The sequence below is a fragment of the Staurois parvus genome, unplaced genomic scaffold (assembly GCF_062004578.1).
Source record: "Staurois parvus isolate SC_StPar_1 unplaced genomic scaffold, SC_StPar_1.0 ptg003284l, whole genome shotgun sequence".
NCBI lineage: Eukaryota > Metazoa > Chordata > Amphibia > Anura > Ranidae > Staurois > Staurois parvus.
The window spans coordinates 52,539-70,823 of NW_028321080.1; the positions used below are offsets into that span (position 1 = coordinate 52,539).

At 55.1% G+C, this 18,285-nt stretch overlaps 1 protein-coding gene across 1 annotated transcript in view; it reads left to right on the forward strand.

Moving 5' to 3' along the window:
- Nucleotides 1–18,285, forward strand: part of LOC149428378 (RUS family member 1-like) — a 72,900-nt gene that overhangs the window by 26,181 nt on the left and 28,434 nt on the right. The gene's annotated exons all lie outside the window — the stretch shown is intronic.

Below are 18,285 nucleotides of genomic sequence, written 5' to 3' on the forward strand. Positions count from 1 at the left end.
GTCATCCAGAGAAGGATGGGACTAGGATAGGCTGGGTGGAAGTCGTACAGAGGAGGAGGATGGGACTAGGATAGGCTGGGTGGAGGACGTACAGAGGAGGAGGAGGGGACTAGGATAGGCTGGGTGGAAGTCATACAGAGAAGGATGGGACTAGGATAGGCTGGGTGGAAGACGTACAGAGGAGGAGGATGGGACTAGGATAGGCTGGGTGGAAGTCATACAGAGGAGGAGGATGGGACTAGGATAGGCTGGGTGGAAGTCATACAGAGGAGGAGGATGGGACTAGGATATGCTGGGTGGAACTCGTACAGAGGAGGAGGATGGAACTAGGATAGGCTGGGTGGAAGTCGTACAGAGGAGGAGGATGGGACTAGGATAGGCTGGGTGGAAGTCGTACAAAGGAGAAGGATGAGACTAGGATAGGCTGGGTGGAACTCGTACAGAGGAGGAGGATGGGACTAGGATAGGCTGGGTGGAAGTCATACAGAGAAGGATGGGACTAGGATAGGCTGGGTGGAAGTCATACAGAGAAGGATGGGACTAGGATAGGCTGGGTGGAAGTCGTACAGAGGAGGAGGATGGGACTAGGATAGGCTGGGTGGAAGTCATCCAGAGAAGGATGGGACTAGGATAGGCTGGGTGGAAGTCGTACAGAGGAGGAGGATGGGACTAGGATAGGCTGGGTGGAAGTCGTACAGAGGAGGAGGATGGGACTAGGATAGCCTGGGTGGAAGTTGTACAGAGGAGGAGGATGGGACTAGGATAGGCTGGGTGGAAGTCGTACAGAGGAGGAGGATGGGACTAGGATAGGCTGGGTGGAAGTCGTACAGAGGAGGAGGATGGGACTAGGATAGGCTGGGTGGAAGTCGTACAGAGGAGGATGGGACTAGGATAGGCTGGGTGGAAGTCGTACAAAGGAGGAGGATGAGACTAGGATAGGCTGGGTGGAACTCGTACATTGAAGGATGGGACTAGGATAGGCTGGGTGGAAGTCATACAGAGAAGGATGGGACTAGGATAGGCTGGGTGGAAGTCGTACAGAGGAGGAGGATGGGACTAGGATAGGCTGGGTGGAAGACGTACAGAGGAGGAGGATGGGACTAGGATAGGCTGGGTGGAAGTCGTACAGAGGAGGAGGATGGGACTAGGATAGGCTGGGTGGAAGTCGTACAAAGGAGAAGGATGAGACTAGGATAGGCTGGGTGGAACTCGTACAGAGGAGGAGGATGGGACTAGGATAGGCTGGGTGGAAGTCATACAGAGAAGGATGGGACTAGGATAGGCTGGGTGGAAGTCATACAGAGAAGGATGGGACTAGGATAGGCTGGGTGGAAGTCGTACAGAGGAGGAGGATGGGACTAGGATAGGCTGCGTGGAAGTCATACAGAGAAGGATGGGACTAGGATAGGCTGGGTGGAAGTCGTACAGAGGAGGAGGATGGGACTAGGATAGGCTGGGTGGAAGTCATACAGAGAAGGATGGGACTAGGATAGGCTGGGTGGAAGTCGTACAGAGGAGGAGGATGGGACTAGGATAGGCTGGGTGGAAGTCATCCAGAGAAGGATGGGACTAGGATAGGCTGGGTGGAAGTCGTACAGAGGAGGAGGATGGGACTAGGATAGGCTGGGTGGAAGTCGTACAGAGGAGGAGGATGGGACTAGGATAGGCTGGGTGGAAGTCGTACAGAGGAGGAGGATGGGACTAGGATAGGCTGGGTGGAAGTCGTACAGAGGAGGAGGATGGGACTAGGATAGGCTGGGTGGAAGTCGTACAGAGGAGGAGGATGGGACTAGGATAGGCTGGGTGGAAGTCGTACAGAGGAGGATGGGACTAGGATAGGCTGGGTGGAAGTCGTACAGAGGAGGAGGATGGGACTAGGATAGGCTGGGTGGAAGTCGTACAGAGGAGGAGGATGGGACTAGGATAGGCTGGGTGGAAGTCGTACAGAGGAGGAGGATGGGACTAGGATAGGCTGGGTGGAAGTCATACAGAGGAGGAGGATGGGACTAGGATAGGCTGGGTGGAAGTCGTACAGAGGAGGAGGATGGGACTAGGATAGGCTGGGTGGAAGTCGTACAAAGGAGAAGGATGGGACTAGGATAGGCTGGGTGGAAGTCGTACAGAGGAGGATGGGACTAGGATAGGCTGGGTGGAAGTCATACAGAGGAGGAGGATGGGACTAGGATAGGCTGGGTGGAACTCGTACATTGAAGGATGGGACTAGGATAGGCTGGGTGGAAGTCGTACAGAGAAGGATGGGACTAGGATAGGCTGGGTGGAAGTCGTACAGAGGAGGTAGATGGGACTAGGATAGGCTGGGTGGAAGTCGTACAGAGGAGGAGGATGGGACTAGGATAGGCTGGGTGGAAGTCATACAGAGGAGGAGGATGGGACTAGGATAGGCTGGGTGGAAGTCGTACAGAGGAGGATGGGACTAGGATAGGCTGGGTGGAAGTCGTACAGAGGAGGATGGGACTAGGATAGGCTGGGTGGAAGTCATACAGAGAAGGATGGGACTAGGATAGGCTGGGTGGAAGTCCTACAGAGAAGGATGGGACTAGGATAGGCTGGGTGGAAGACGTACAGAGGAGGTAGATGGGACTAGGATAGGTTGGGTGGAAGTCGTACAGAGGAGGAGGATGGGACTAGGATAGGCTGGGTGGAAGTCATACAGAGGAGGAGGATGGGACTAGGATAGGCTGGGTGGAAGTCGTACAGAGGAGGATGGGACTAGGATAGGCTGGGTGGCACTCGTACAGAGGAGGAGGATGGGACTAGGATAGGCTGGGTGGAAGTCATACAGAGGAGGAGGATGGGACTAGGATAGGCTGGGTGGAAGTCGTACAGAGGAGGAGGATGGGACTAGGATAGGCTGGGTGGAAGTCGTACAGAGGAGGAGGATGGGACTAGGATAGGCTGGGTGGAAGTCGTACAGAGGAGGAGGATGGGACTAGGATAGGCTGGGTGGAAGTCATACAGAGGAGGAGGATGGGACTAGGATAGGCTGGGTGGAAGTCGTACAGAGGAGGAGGATGGGACTAGGATAGGCTGGGTGGAAGTCGTACAGAGGAGGAGGATGGGACTAGGATAGGCTGGGTGGAAGTCGTACAGAGGAGAAGGATGGGACTAGGATAGGCTGGGTGGAAGTCGTACAGAGGAGGAGGATGGGACTAGGATAGGCTGGGTGGAAGTCATACAGAGGAGGAGGATGGGACTAGGATAGGCTGGGTGGAAGTCGTACAGAGGAGAAGGATGGGACTAGGATAGGCTGCGTGGAAGACGTACAGAGGAGGAGGATGGGACTAGGATAGGCTGGGTGGAACTCGTACATTGAAGGATGGGACTAGGATAGGCTGGGTGGAAGTCGTACAGAGGAGGAGGATGGGACTAGGATAGGCTGGGTGGAAGTCATCCAGAGAAGGATGGGACTAGGATAGGCTGGGTGGAAGTCGTACAGAGGAGGAGGATGGGACTAGGATAGGCTGGGTGGAAGTCATCCAGAGAAGGATGGGACTAGGATAGGCTGGGTGGAAGTCGTACAGAGGAGGAGGATGGGACTAGGATAGGCTGGGTGGAAGTCGTACAGAGGAGGAGGATGGGACTAGGATAGCCTGGGTGGAAGTTGTACAGAGGAGGAGGATGGGACTAGGATAGGCTGGGTGGAAGTCGTACAGAGGAGGAGGATGGGACTAGGATAGGCTGGGTGGAAGTCGTACAGAGGAGGAGGATGGGACTAGGATAGGCTGGGTGGAAGTCGTACAGAGGAGGATGGGACTAGGATAGGCTGGGTGGAAGTCGTACAGAGGAGGAGGATGGGACTAGGATAGGCTGGGTGGAAGTCGTACAAAGGAGGAGGATGAGACTAGGATAGGCTGGGTGGAACTCGTACATTGAAGGATGGGACTAGGATAGGCTGGGTGGAAGTCATACAGAGAAGGATGGGACTAGGATAGGCTGGGTGGAAGTCGTACAGAGGAGGAGGATGGGACTAGGATAGGCTGGGTGGAAGACGTACAGAGGAGGAGGATGGGACTAGGATAGGCTGGGTGGAAGTCGTACAGAGGAGGAGGATGGGACTAGGATAGGCTGGGTGGAAGTCGTACAAAGGAGAAGGATGAGACTTGGATAGGCTGGGTGGAACTCGTACAGAGGAGGAGGATGGGACTAGGATAGGCTTGGTGGAAGTCATACAGAGAAGGATGGGACTAGGATAGGCTGGGTGGAAGTCATACAGAGAAGGATGGGACTAGGATAGGCTGGGTGGAAGTCGTACAGAGGAGGAGGATGGGACTAGGATAGGCTGCGTGGAAGTCATACAGAGAAGGATGGGACTAGGATAGGCTGGGTGGAAGTCGTACAGAGGAGGAGGATGGGACTAGGATAGGCTGGGTGGAAGTCATACAGAGAAGGATGGGACTAGGATAGGCTGGGTGGAAGTCGTACAGAGGAGGAGGATGGGACTAGGATAGGCTGGGTGGAAGTCGTACAGAGGAGGAGGATGGGACTAGGATAGGCTGGGTGGAAGTCGTACAGAGGAGGAGGATGGGACTAGGATAGGCTGGGTGGAAGTCGTACAGAGGAGGATGGGACTAGGATAGGCTGGGTGGAAGTCGTACAGAGGAGGAGGATGGGACTAGGATAGGCTGGGTGGAAGTCGTACAGAGGAGGAGGATGGGACTAGGATAGGCTGGGTGGAAGTCGTACAGAGGAGGAGGATGGGACTAGGATAGGCTGGGTGGAAGTCATACAGAGGAGGAGGATGGGACTAGGATAGGCTGGGTGGAAGTCGTACAGAGGAGGAGGATGGGACTAGGATAGGCTGGGTGGAAGTCGTACAAAGGAGAAGGATGGGACTAGGATAGGCTGGGTGGAAGTCGTACAGAGGAGGATGGGACTAGGATAGGCTGGGTGGAAGTCATACAGAGGAGGAGGATGGGACTAGGATAGGCTGGGTGGAACTCGTACATTGAAGGATGGGACTAGGATAGGCTGGGTGGAAGTCGTACAGAGAAGGATGGGACTAGGATAGGCTGGGTGGAAGTCGTACAGAGGAGGTAGATGGGACTAGGATAGGCTGGGTGGAAGTCGTACAGAGGAGGAGGATGGGACTAGGATAGGCTGGGTGGAAGTCATACAGAGGAGGAGGATGGGACTAGGATAGGCTGGGTGGAAGTCGTACAGAGGAGGATGGGACTAGGATAGGCTGGGTGGAAGTCGTACAGAGGAGGATGGGACTAGGATAGGCTGGGTGGAAGTCATACAGAAAAGGATGGGACTAGGATAGGCTGGGTGGAAGTCCTACAGAGAAGGATGGGACTAGGATAGGCTGGGTGGAAGACGTACAGAGGAGGTAGATGGGACTAGGATAGGTTGGGTGGAAGTCGTACAGAGGAGGAGGATGGGACTAGGATAGGCTGGGTGGAAGTCATACAGAGGAGGAGGATGGGACTAGGATAGGCTGGGTGGAAGTCGTACAGAGGAGGATGGGACTAGGATAGGCTGGGTGGAAGTCGTACAGAGGAGGAGGATGGGACTAGGATAGGCTGGGTGGAAGTCGTACAGAGGAGGAGGATGGGACTAGGATAGGCTGGGTGGAAGTCGTACAGAGGAGGAGGATGGGACTAGGATAGGCTGGGTGGAAGTCATACAGAGGAGGAGGATGGAACTAGGATAGGCTGGGTGGAAGTCGTACAGAGGAGGAGGATGGGACTAGGATAGGCTGGGTGGAAGTCGTACAAAGGAGAAGGATGAGACTAGGATAGGCTGGGTGGAACTCGTACAGAGGAGGAGGATGGGACTAGGATAGGCTGGGTGGAAGTCATACAGAGAAGGATGGGACTAGGATAGGCTGGGTGGAAGTCATACAGAGAAGGATGGGACTAGGATAGGCTGGGTGGAAGTCGTACAGAGGAGGAGGATGGGACTAGGATAGGCTGGGTGGAAGTCATCCAGAGAAGGATGGGACTAGGATAGGCTGGGTGGAAGTCGTACAGAGGAGGAGGATGGGACTAGGATAGGCTGGGTGGAAGTCATCCAGAGAAGGATGGGACTAGGATAGGCTGGGTGGAAGTCGTACAGAGGAGGAGGATGGGACTAGGATAGGCTGGGTGGAAGTCGTACAGAGGAGGAGGATGGGACTAGGATAGCCTGGGTGGAAGTCGTACAGAGGAGGAGGATGGGACTAGGATAGGCTGGGTGGAAGTCGTACAGAGGAGGAGGATGGGACTAGGATAGGCTGGGTGGAAGTCGTACAGAGGAGGAGGATGGGACTAGGATAGGCTGGGTGGAAGTCGTACAGAGGAGGATGGGACTAGGATAGGCTGGGTGGAAGTCGTACAGAGGAGGAGGATGGGACTAGGATAGGCTGGGTGGAAGTCGTACAAAGGAGGAGGATGAGACTAGGATAGGCTGGGTGGAACTCGTACATTGAAGGATGGGACTAGGATAGGCTGGGTGGAAGTCATACAGAGAAGGATGGGACTAGGATAGGCTGGGTGGAAGTCGTACAGAGGAGGAGGATGGGACTAGGATAGGCTGGGTGGAAGACGTACAGAGGAGGAGGATGGGACTAGGATAGGCTGGGTGGAAGTCGTACAGATTAGGAGGATGGGACTAGGATAGGCTGGGTGGAGGACGTACAGAGGAGGAGGAGGGGACTAGGATAGGCTGGGTGGAACTCGTACAGAGGAGGAGGATGGAACTAGGATAGGCTGGGTGGAAGTCGTACAGAGGAGGAGGATGGGACTAGGATAGGCTGGGTGGAAGTCGTACAAAGGAGAAGGATGAGACTAGGATAGGCTGGGTGGAACTCGTACAGAGGAGGAGGATGGGACTAGGATAGGCTGGGTGGAAGTCATACAGAGAAGGATGGGACTAGGATAGGCTGGGTGGAAGTCATACAGAGAAGGATGGGACTAGGATAGGCTGGGTGGAAGTCGTACAGAGGAGGAGGATGGGACTAGGATAGGCTGCGTGGAAGTCATACAGAGAAGGATGGGACTAGGATAGGCTGGGTGGAAGTCGTACAGAGGAGGAGGATGGGACTAGGATAGGCTGGGTGGAAGTCATACAGAGAAGGATGGGACTAGGATAGGCTGGGTGGAAGTCGTACAGAGGAGGAGGATGGGACTAGGATAGGCTGGGTGGAAGTCATCCAGAGAAGGATGGGACTAGGATAGGCTGGGTGGAAGTCGTACAGAGGAGGAGGATGGGACTAGGATAGGCTGGGTGGAAGTCGTACAGAGGAGGAGGATGGGACTAGGATAGGCTGGGTGGAAGTCGTACAGAGGAGGAGGATGGGACTAGGATAGGCTGGGTGGAAGTCGTACAGAGGAGGAGGATGGGACTAGGATAGGCTGGGTGGAAGTCGTACAGAGGAGGATGGGACTAGGATAGGCTGGGTGGAAGTCGTACAGAGGAGGAGGATGGGACTAGGATAGGCTGGGTGGAAGTCGTACAGAGGAGGAGGATGGGACTAGGATAGGCTGGGTGGAAGTCATACAGAGGAGGAGGATGGGACTAGGATAGGCTGGGTGGAAGTCGTACAGAGGAGGAGGATGGGACTAGGATAGGCTGGGTGGAAGTCGTACAAAGGAGAAGGATGGGACTAGGATAGGCTGGGTGGAAGTCGTACAGAGGAGGATGGGACTAGGATAGGCTGGGTGGAAGTCATACAGAGGAGGAGGATGGGACTAGGATAGGCTGGGTGGAACTCGTACATTGAAGGATGGGACTAGGATAGGCTGGGTGGAAGTCGTACAGAGAAGGATGGGACTAGGATAGGCTGGGTGGAAGTCGTACAGAGGAGGTAGATGGGACTAGGATAGGCTGGGTGGAAGTCGTACAGAGGAGGAGGATGGGACTAGGATAGGCTGGGTGGAAGTCATACAGAGGAGGAGGATGGGACTAGGATAGGCTGGGTGGAAGTCGTACAGAGGAGGATGGGACTAGGATAGGCTGGGTGGAAGTCGTACAGAGGAGGATGGGACTAGGATAGGCTGGGTGGAAGTCATACAGAGAAGGATGGGACTAGGATAGGCTGGGTGGAAGTCCTACAGAGAAGGATGGGACTAGGATAGGCTGGGTGGAAGACGTACAGAGGAGGTAGATGGGACTAGGATAGGTTGGGTGGAAGTCGTACAGAGGAGGAGGATGGGACTAGGATAGGCTGGGTGGAAGTCATACAGAGGAGGAGGATGGGACTAGGATAGGCTGGGTGGAAGTCGTACAGAGGAGGATGGGACTAGGATAGGCTGGGTGGCACTCGTACAGAGGAGGAGGATGGGACTAGGATAGGCTGGGTGGAAGTCATACAGAGGAGGAGGATGGGACTAGGATAGGCTGGGTGGAAGTCGTACAGAGGAGGAGGATGGGACTAGGATAGGCTGGGTGGAAGTCGTACAGAGGAGGAGGATGGGACTAGGATAGGCTGGGTGGAAGTCGTACAGAGGAGGAGGATGGGACTAGGATAGGCTGGGTGGAAGTCGTACAGAGGAGGAGGATGGGACTAGGATAGGCTGGGTGGAAGTCGTACAGAGGAGGAGGATGGGACTAGGATAGGCTGGGTGGAAGTCGTACAGAGGAGAAGGATGGGACTAGGATAGGCTGGGTGGAAGTCGTACAGAGGAGGAGGATGGGACTAGGATAGGCTGGGTGGAAGTCATACAGAGGAGGAGGATGGGACTAGGATAGGCTGGGTGGAAGTCGTACAGAGGAGAAGGATGGGACTAGGATAGGCTGCGTGGAAGACGTACAGAGGAGGAGGATGGGACTAGGATAGGCTGGGTGGAACTCGTACATTGAAGGATGGGACTAGGATAGGCTGGATGGAAGTCGTACAGAGGAGGAGGATGGGACTAGGATAGGCTGGGTGGAAGTCATCCAGAGAAGGATGGGACTAGGATATGCTGGGTGGAAGTCGTACAGAGGAGGAGGATGGGACTAGGATAGGCTGGGTGGAAGTCATCCAGAGAAGGATGGGACTAGGATAGGCTGGGTGGAAGTCGTACAGAGGAGGAGGATGGGACTAGGATAGGCTGGGTGGAAGTCGTACAGAGGAGGAGGATGGGACTAGGATAGCCTGGGTGGAAGTTGTACAGAGGAGGAGGATGGGACTAGGATAGGCTGGGTGGAAGTCGTACAGAGGAGGAGGATGGGACTAGGATAGGCTGGGTGGAAGTCGTACAGAGGAGGAGGATGGGACTAGGATAGGCTGGGTGGAAGTCGTACAGAGGAGGATGGGACTAGGATAGGCTGGGTGGAAGTCGTACAGAGGAGGAGGATGGGACTAGGATAGGCTGGGTGGAAGTCGTACAAAGGAGGAGGATGAGACTAGGATAGGCTGGGTGGAACTCGTACATTGAAGGATGGGACTAGGATAGGCTGGGTGGAAGTCATACAGAAAAGGATGGGACTAGGATAGGCTGGGTGGAAGTCCTACAGAGAAGGATGGGACTAGGATAGGCTGGGTGGAAGACGTACAGAGGAGGTAGATGGGACTAGGATAGGTTGGGTGGAAGTCGTACAGAGGAGGAGGATGGGACTAGGATAGGCTGGGTGGAAGTCATACAGAGGAGGAGGATGGGACTAGGATAGGCTGGGTGGAAGTCGTACAGAGGAGGATGGGACTAGGATAGGCTGGGTGGAAGTCGTACAGAGGAGGAGGATGGGACTAGGATAGGCTGGGTGGAAGTCGTACAGAGGAGGAGGATGGGACTAGGATAGGCTGGGTGGAAGTCATACAGAGGAGGAGGATGGGACTAGGATAGGCTGGGTGGAAGTCGTACAGAGGAGGAGGATGGGACTAGGATAGGCTGGGTGGAAGTCGTACAGAGGAGGATGGGACTAGGATAGGCTGGGTGGAAGTCATACAGAGAAGGATGGGACTAGGATATGCTGGGTGGAACTCGTACAGAGGAGGAGGATGGAACTAGGATAGGCTGGGTGGAAGTCGTACAGAGGAGGAGGATGGGACTAGGATAGGCTGGGTGGAAGTCGTACAAAGGAGAAGGATGAGACTAGGATAGGCTGGGTGGAACTCGTACAGAGGAGGAGGATGGGACTAGGATAGGCTGGGTGGAAGTCATACAGAGAAGGATGGGACTAGGATAGGCTGGGTGGAAGTCATACAGAGAAGGATGGGACTAGGATAGGCTGGGTGGAAGTCGTACAGAGGAGGAGGATGGGACTAGGATAGGCTGGGTGGAAGTCATCCAGAGAAGGATGGGACTAGGATAGGCTGGGTGGAAGTCGTACAGAGGAGGAGGATGGGACTAGGATAGGCTGGGTGGAAGTCATCCAGAGAAGGATGGGACTAGGATAGGCTGGGTGGAAGTCGTACAGAGGAGGAGGATGGGACTAGGATAGGCTGGGTGGAAGTCGTACAGAGGAGGAGGATGGGACTAGGATAGCCTGGGTGGAAGTTGTACAGAGGAGGAGGATGGGACTAGGATAGGCTGGGTGGAAGTCGTACAGAGGAGGAGGATGGGACTAGGATAGGCTGGGTGGAAGTCGTACAGAGGAGGAGGATGGGACTAGGATAGGCTGGGTGGAAGTCGTACAGAGGAGGATGGGACTAGGATAGGCTGGGTGGAAGTCGTACAGAGGAGGAGGATGGGACTAGGATAGGCTGGGTGGAAGTCGTACAAAGGAGGAGGATGAGACTAGGATAGGCTGGGTGGAACTCGTACATTGAAGGATGGGACTAGGATAGGCTGGGTGGAAGTCATACAGAGAAGGATGGGACTAGGATAGGCTGGGTGGAAGTCGTACAGAGGAGGAGGATGGGACTAGGATAGGCTGGGTGGAAGACGTACAGAGGAGGAGGATGGGACTAGGATAGGCTGGGTGGAAGTCGTACAGAGGAGGAGGATGGGACTAGGATAGGCTGGGTGGAGGACGTACAGAGGAGGAGGAGGGGACTAGGATAGGCTGGGTGGAACTCGTACAGAGGAGGAGGATGGAACTAGGATAGGCTGGGTGGAAGTCGTACAGAGGAGGAGGATGGGACTAGGATAGGCTGGGTGGAAGTCGTACAAAGGAGAAGGATGAGACTAGGATAGGCTGGGTGGAAGTCGTACAGAGGAGGAGGATGGGACTAGGATAGGCTGGGTGGAAGTCATACAGAGAAGGATGGGACTAGGATAGGCTGGGTGGAAGTCATACAGAGAAGGATGGGACTAGGATAGGCTGGGTGGAAGTCGTACAGAGGAGGAGGATGGGACTAGGATAGGCTGCGTGGAAGTCATACAGAGAAGGATGGGACTAGGATAGGCTGGGTGGAAGTCGTACAGAGGAGGAGGATGGGACTAGGATAGGCTGGGTGGAAGTCATACAGAGAAGGATGGGACTAGGATAGGCTGGGTGGAAGTCGTACAGAGGAGGAGGATGGGACTAGGATAGGCTGGGTGGAAGTCATCCAGAGAAGGATGGGACTAGGATAGGCTGGGTGGAAGTCGTACAGAGGAGGAGGATGGGACTAGGATAGGCTGGGTGGAAGTCGTACAGAGGAGGAGGATGGGACTAGGATAGGCTGGGTGGAAGTCGTACAGAGGAGGAGGATGGGACTAGGATAGGCTGGGTGGAAGTCGTACAGAGGAGGAGGATGGGACTAGGATAGGCTGGGTGGAAGTCGTACAGAGGAGGATGGGACTAGGATAGGCTGGGTGGAAGTCGTACAGAGGAGGAGGATGGGACTAGGATAGGCTGGGTGGAAGTCGTACAGAGGAGGAGGATGGGACTAGGATAGGCTGGGTGGAAGTCGTACAGAGGAGGAGGATGGGACTAGGATAGGCTGGGTGGAAGTCATACAGAGGAGGAGGATGGGACTAGGATAGGCTGGGTGGAAGTCGTACAGAGGAGGAGGATGGGACTAGGATAGGCTGGGTGGAAGTCGTACAAAGGAGAAGGATGGGACTAGGATAGGCTGGGTGGAAGTCGTACAGAGGAGGATGGGACTAGAATAGGTTGGGTGGAAGTCATACAGAGGAGGAGGATGGGACTAGGATAGGCTGGGTGGAACTCGTACATTGAAGGATGGGACTAGGATAGGCTGGGTGGAAGTCGTACAGAGAAGGATGGGACTAGGATAGGCTGGGTGGAAGTCGTACAGAGGAGGTAGATGGGACTAGGATAGGCTGGGTGGAAGTCGTACAGAGGAGGAGGATGGGACTAGGATAGGCTGGGTGGAAGTCATACAGAGGAGGAGGATGGGACTAGGATAGGCTGGGTGGAAGTCGTACAGAGGAGGATGGGACTAGGATAGGCTGGGTGGAAGTCGTACAGAGGAGGATGGGACTAGGATAGGCTGGGTGGAAGTCATACAGAGAAGGATGGGACTAGGATAGGCTGGGTGGAAGTCCTACAGAGAAGGATGGGACTAGGATAGGCTGGGTGGAAGACGTACAGAGGAGGTAGATGGGACTAGGATAGGTTGGGTGGAAGTCGTACAGAGGAGGAGGATGGGACTAGGATAGGCTGGGTGGAAGTCATACAGAGGAGGAGGATGGGACTAGGATAGGCTGGGTGGAAGTCGTACAGAGGAGGATGGGACTAGGATAGGCTGGGTGGCACTCGTACAGAGGAGGAGGATGGGACTAGGATAGGCTGGGTGGAAGTCATACAGAGGAGGAGGATGGGACTAGGATAGGCTGGGTGGAAGTCGTACAGAGGAGGAGGATGGGACTAGGATAGGCTGGGTGGAAGTCGTACAGAGGAGGAGGATGGGACTAGGATAGGCTGGGTGGAAGTCGTACAGAGGAGGAGGATGGGACTAGGATAGGCTGGGTGGAAGTCATACAGAGGAGGAGGATGGGACTAGGATAGGCTGGGTGGAAGTCGTACAGAGGAGGAGGATGGGACTAGGATAGGCTGGGTGGAAGTCGTACAGAGGAGGAGGATGGGACTAGGATAGGCTGGGTGGAAGTCGTACAGAGGAGAAGGATGGGACTAGGATAGGCTGGGTGGAAGTCGTACAGAGGAGGAGGATGGGACTAGGATAGGCTGGGTGGAAGTCATACAGAGGAGGAGGATGGGACTAGGATAGGCTGGGTGGAAGTCGTACAGAGGAGAAGGATGGGACTAGGATAGGCTGCGTGGAAGACGTACAGAGGAGGAGGATGGGACTAGGATAGGCTGGGTGGAACTCGTACATTGAAGGATGGGACTAGGATAGGCTGGATGGAAGTCGTACAGAGGAGGAGGATGGGACTAGGATAGGCTGGGTGGAAGTCATCCAGAGAAGGATGGGACTAGGATAGGCTGGGTGGAAGTCGTACAGAGGAGGAGGATGGGACTAGGATAGGCTGGGTGGAAGTCATCCAGAGAAGGATGGGACTAGGATAGGCTGGGTGGAAGTCGTACAGAGGAGGAGGATGGGACTAGGATAGGCTGGGTGGAAGTCGTACAGAGGAGGAGGATGGGACTAGGATAGCCTGGGTGGAAGTTGTACAGAGGAGGAGGATGGGACTAGGATAGGCTGGGTGGAAGTCGTACAGAGGAGGAGGATGGGACTAGGATAGGCTGGGTGGAAGTCGTACAGAGGAGGAGGATGGGACTAGGATAGGCTGGGTGGAAGTCGTACAGAGGAGGATGGGACTAGGATAGGCTGGGTGGAAGTCGTACAGAGGAGGAGGATGGGACTAGGATAGGCTGGGTGGAAGTCGTACAAAGGAGGAGGATGAGACTAGGATAGGCTGGGTGGAACTCGTACATTGAAGGATGGGACTAGGATAGGCTGGGTGGAAGTCATACAGAGAAGGATGGGACTAGGATAGGCTGGGTGGAAGTCGTACAGAGGAGGAGGATGGGACTAGGATAGGCTGGGTGGAAGACGTACAGAGGAGGAGGATGGGACTAGGATAGGCTGGGTGGAAGTCGTACAGAGGAGGAGGATGGGACTAGGATAGGCTGGGTGGAGGACGTACAGAGGAGGAGGAGGGGACTAGGATAGGCTGGGTGGAACTCGTACAGAGGAGGAGGATGGAACTAGGATAGGCTGGGTGGAAGTCGTACAGAGGAGGAGGATGGGACTAGGATAGGCTGGGTGGAAGTCGTACAAAGGAGAAGGATGAGACTAGGATAGGCTGGGTGGAAGTCGTACAGAGGAGGAGGATGGGACTAGGATAGGCTGGGTGGAAGTCATACAGAGAAGGATGGGACTAGGATAGGCTGGGTGGAAGTCATACAGAGAAGGATGGGACTAGGATAGGCTGGGTGGAAGTCGTACAGAGGAGGAGGATGGGACTAGGATAGGCTGCGTGGAAGTCATACAGAGAAGGATGGGACTAGGATAGGCTGGGTGGAAGTCGTACAGAGGAGGAGGATGGGACTAGGATAGGCTGGGTGGAAGTCATACAGAGAAGGATGGGACTAGGATAGGCTGGGTGGAAGTCGTACAGAGGAGGAGGATGGGACTAGGATAGGCTGGGTGGAAGTCATCCAGAGAAGGATGGGACTAGGATAGGCTGGGTGGAAGTCGTACAGAGGAGGAGGATGGGACTAGGATAGGCTGGGTGGAAGTCGTACAGAGGAGGAGGATGGGACTAGGATAGGCTGGGTGGAAGTCGTACAGAGGAGGAGGATGGGACTAGGATAGGCTGGGTGGAAGTCGTACAGAGGAGGAGGATGGGACTAGGATAGGCTGGGTGGAAGTCGTACAGAGGAGGATGGGACTAGGATAGGCTGGGTGGAAGTCGTACAGAGGAGGAGGATGGGACTAGGATAGGCTGGGTGGAAGTCGTACAGAGGAGGAGGATGGGACTAGGATAGGCTGGGTGGAAGTCGTACAGAGGAGGAGGATGGGACTAGGATAGGCTGGGTGGAAGTCATACAGAGGAGGAGGATGGGACTAGGATAGGCTGGGTGGAAGTCGTACAGAGGAGGAGGATGGGACTAGGATAGGCTGGGTGGAAGTCGTACAAAGGAGAAGGATGGGACTAGGATAGGCTGGGTGGAAGTCGTACAGAGGAGGATGGGACTAGGATAGGTTGGGTGGAAGTCATACAGAGGAGGAGGATGGGACTAGGATAGGCTGGGTGGAACTCGTACATTGAAGGATGGGACTAGGATAGGCTGGGTGGAAGTCGTACAGAGAAGGATGGGACTAGGATAGGCTGGGTGGAAGTCGTACAGAGGAGGTAGATGGGACTAGGATAGGCTGGGTGGAAGTCGTACAGAGGAGGAGGATGGGACTAGGATAGGCTGGGTGGAAGTCATACAGAGGAGGAGGATGGGACTAGGATAGGCTGGGTGGAAGTCGTACAGAGGAGGATGGGACTAGGATAGGCTGGGTGGAAGTCGTACAGAGGAGGATGGGACTAGGATAGGCTGGGTGGAAGTCATACAGAGAAGGATGGGACTAGGATAGGCTGGGTGGAAGTCCTACAGAGAAGGATGGGACTAGGATAGGCTGGGTGGAAGACGTACAGAGGAGGTAGATGGGACTAGGATAGGTTGGGTGGAAGTCGTACAGAGGAGGAGGATGGGACTAGGATAGGCTGGGTGGAAGTCATACAGAGGAGGAGGATGGGACTAGGATAGGCTGGGTGGAAGTCGTACAGAGGAGGATGGGACTAGGATAGGCTGGGTGGCACTCGTACAGAGGAGGAGGATGGGACTAGGATAGGCTGGGTGGAAGTCATACAGAGGAGGAGGATGGGACTAGGATAGGCTGGGTGGAAGTCGTACAGAGGAGGAGGATGGGACTAGGATAGGCTGGGTGGAAGTCGTACAGAGGAGGAGGATGGGACTAGGATAGGCTGGGTGGAAGTCGTACAGAGGAGGAGGATGGGACTAGGATAGGCTGGGTGGAAGTCATACAGAGGAGGAGGATGGGACTAGGATAGGCTGGGTGGAAGTCGTACAGAGGAGGAGGATGGGACTAGGATAGGCTGGGTGGAAGTCGTACAGAGGAGGAGGATGGGACTAGGATAGGCTGGGTGGAAGTCGTACAGAGGAGAAGGATGGGACTAGGATAGGCTGGGTGGAAGTCGTACAGAGGAGGAGGATGGGACTAGGATAGGCTGGGTGGAAGTCATACAGAGGAGGAGGATGGGACTAGGATAGGCTGGGTGGAAGTCGTACAGAGGAGAAGGATGGGACTAGGATAGGCTGCGTGGAAGACGTACAGAGGAGGAGGATGGGACTAGGATAGGCTGGGTGGAACTCGTACATTGAAGGATGGGACTAGGATAGGCTGGATGGAAGTCGTACAGAGGAGGAGGATGGGACTAGGATAGGCTGGGTGGAAGTCATCCAGAGAAGGATGGGACTAGGATAGGCTGGGTGGAAGTCGTACAGAGGAGGAGGATGGGACTAGGATAGGCTGGGTGGAAGTCATCCAGAGAAGGATGGGACTAGGATAGGCTGGGTGGAAGTCGTACAGAGGAGGAGGATGGGACTAGGATAGGCTGGGTGGAAGTCGTACAGAGGAGGAGGATGGGACTAGGATAGCCTGGGTGGAAGTTGTACAGAGGAGGAGGATGGGACTAGGATAGGCTGGGTGGAAGTCGTACAGAGGAGGAGGATGGGACTAGGATAGGCTGGGTGGAAGTCGTACAGAGGAGGAGGATGGGACTAGGATAGGCTGGGTGGAAGTCGTACAGAGGAGGATGGGACTAGGATAGGCTGGGTGGAAGTCGTACAGAGGAGGAGGATGGGACTAGGATAGGCTGGGTGGAAGTCGTACAAAGGAGGAGGATGAGACTAGGATAGGCTGGGTGGAACTCGTACATTGAAGGATGGGACTAGGATAGGCTGGGTGGAAGTCATACAGAGAAGGATGGGACTAGGATAGGCTGGGTGGAAGTCGTACAGAGGAGGAGGATGGGACTAGGATAGGCTGGGTGGAAGACGTACAGAGGAGGAGGATGGGACTAGGATAGGCTGGGTGGAAGTCGTACAGAGGAGGAGGATGGGACTAGGATAGGCTGGGTGGAAGTCGTACAGAGGAGGAGGATGGGACTAGGATAGGCTGGGTGGAAGACGTACAGAGGAGGAGGATGGGACTAGGATAGGCTGGGTGGAAGTCGTACAGAGGAGGAGGATGGGACTAGGATAGGCTGGGTGGAGGACGTACAGAGGAGGAGGAGGGGACTAGGATAGGCTGGGTGGAACTCGTACAGAGGAGGAGGATGGGACTAGGATAGGCTGGGTGGAAGTCATACAGAGAAGGATGGGACTAGGATAGGCTGGGTGGAAGTCATACAGAGAAGGATGGGACTAGGATAGGCTGGGTGGAAGTCGTACAGAGGAGGAGGATGGGACTAGGATAGGCTGGGTGGAAGTCATCCAGAGAAGGATGGGACTAGGATAGGCTGGGTGGAAGTCGTACAGAGGAGGAGGATGGGACTAGGATAGGCTGGGTGGAAGTCATCCAGAGAAGGATGGGACTAGGATAGGCTGGGTGGAAGTCGTACAGAGGAGGAGGATGGGACTAGGATAGGCTGGGTGGAAGTCGTACAGAGGAGGAGGATGGGACTAGGATAGCCTGGGTGGAAGTTGTACAGAGGAGGAGGATGGGACTAGGATAGGCTGGGTGGAAGTCGTACAGAGGAGGAGGATGGGACTAGGATAGGCTGGGTGGAAGTCGTACAGAGGAGGAGGATGGGACTAGGATAGGCTGGGTGGAAGTCGTACAGAGGAGGATGGGACTAGGATAGGCTGGGTGGAAGTCGTACAAAGGAGGAGGATGAGACTAGGATAGGCTGGGTGGAACTCGTACATTGAAGGATGGGACTAGGATAGGCTGGGTGGAAGTCATACAGAGAAGGATGGGACTAGGATAGGCTGGGTGGAAGTCGTACAGAGGAGGAGGATGGGACTAGGATAGGCTGGGTGGAAGACGTACAGAGGAGGAGGATGGGACTAGGATAGGCTGGGTGGAAGTCGTACAGAGGAGGAGGATGGGACTAGGATAGGCTGGGTGGAGGACGTACAGAGGAGGAGGAGGGGACTAGGATAGGCTGGGTGGAACTCGTACAGAGGAGGAGGATGGAACTAGGATAGGCTGGGTGGAAGTCGTACAGAGGAGGAGGATGGGACTAGGATAGGCTGGGTGGAAGTCGTACAAAGGAGAAGGATGAGACTAGGATAGGCTGGGTGGAACTCGTACAGAGGAGGAGGATGGGACTAGGATAGGCTGGGTGGAAGTCATACAGAGAAGGATGGGACTAGGATAGGCTGGGTGGAAGTCATACAGAGAAGGATGGGACTAGGATAGGCTGGGTGGAAGTCGTACAGAGGAGGAGGATGGGACTAGGATAGGCTGCGTGGAAGTCATACAGAGAA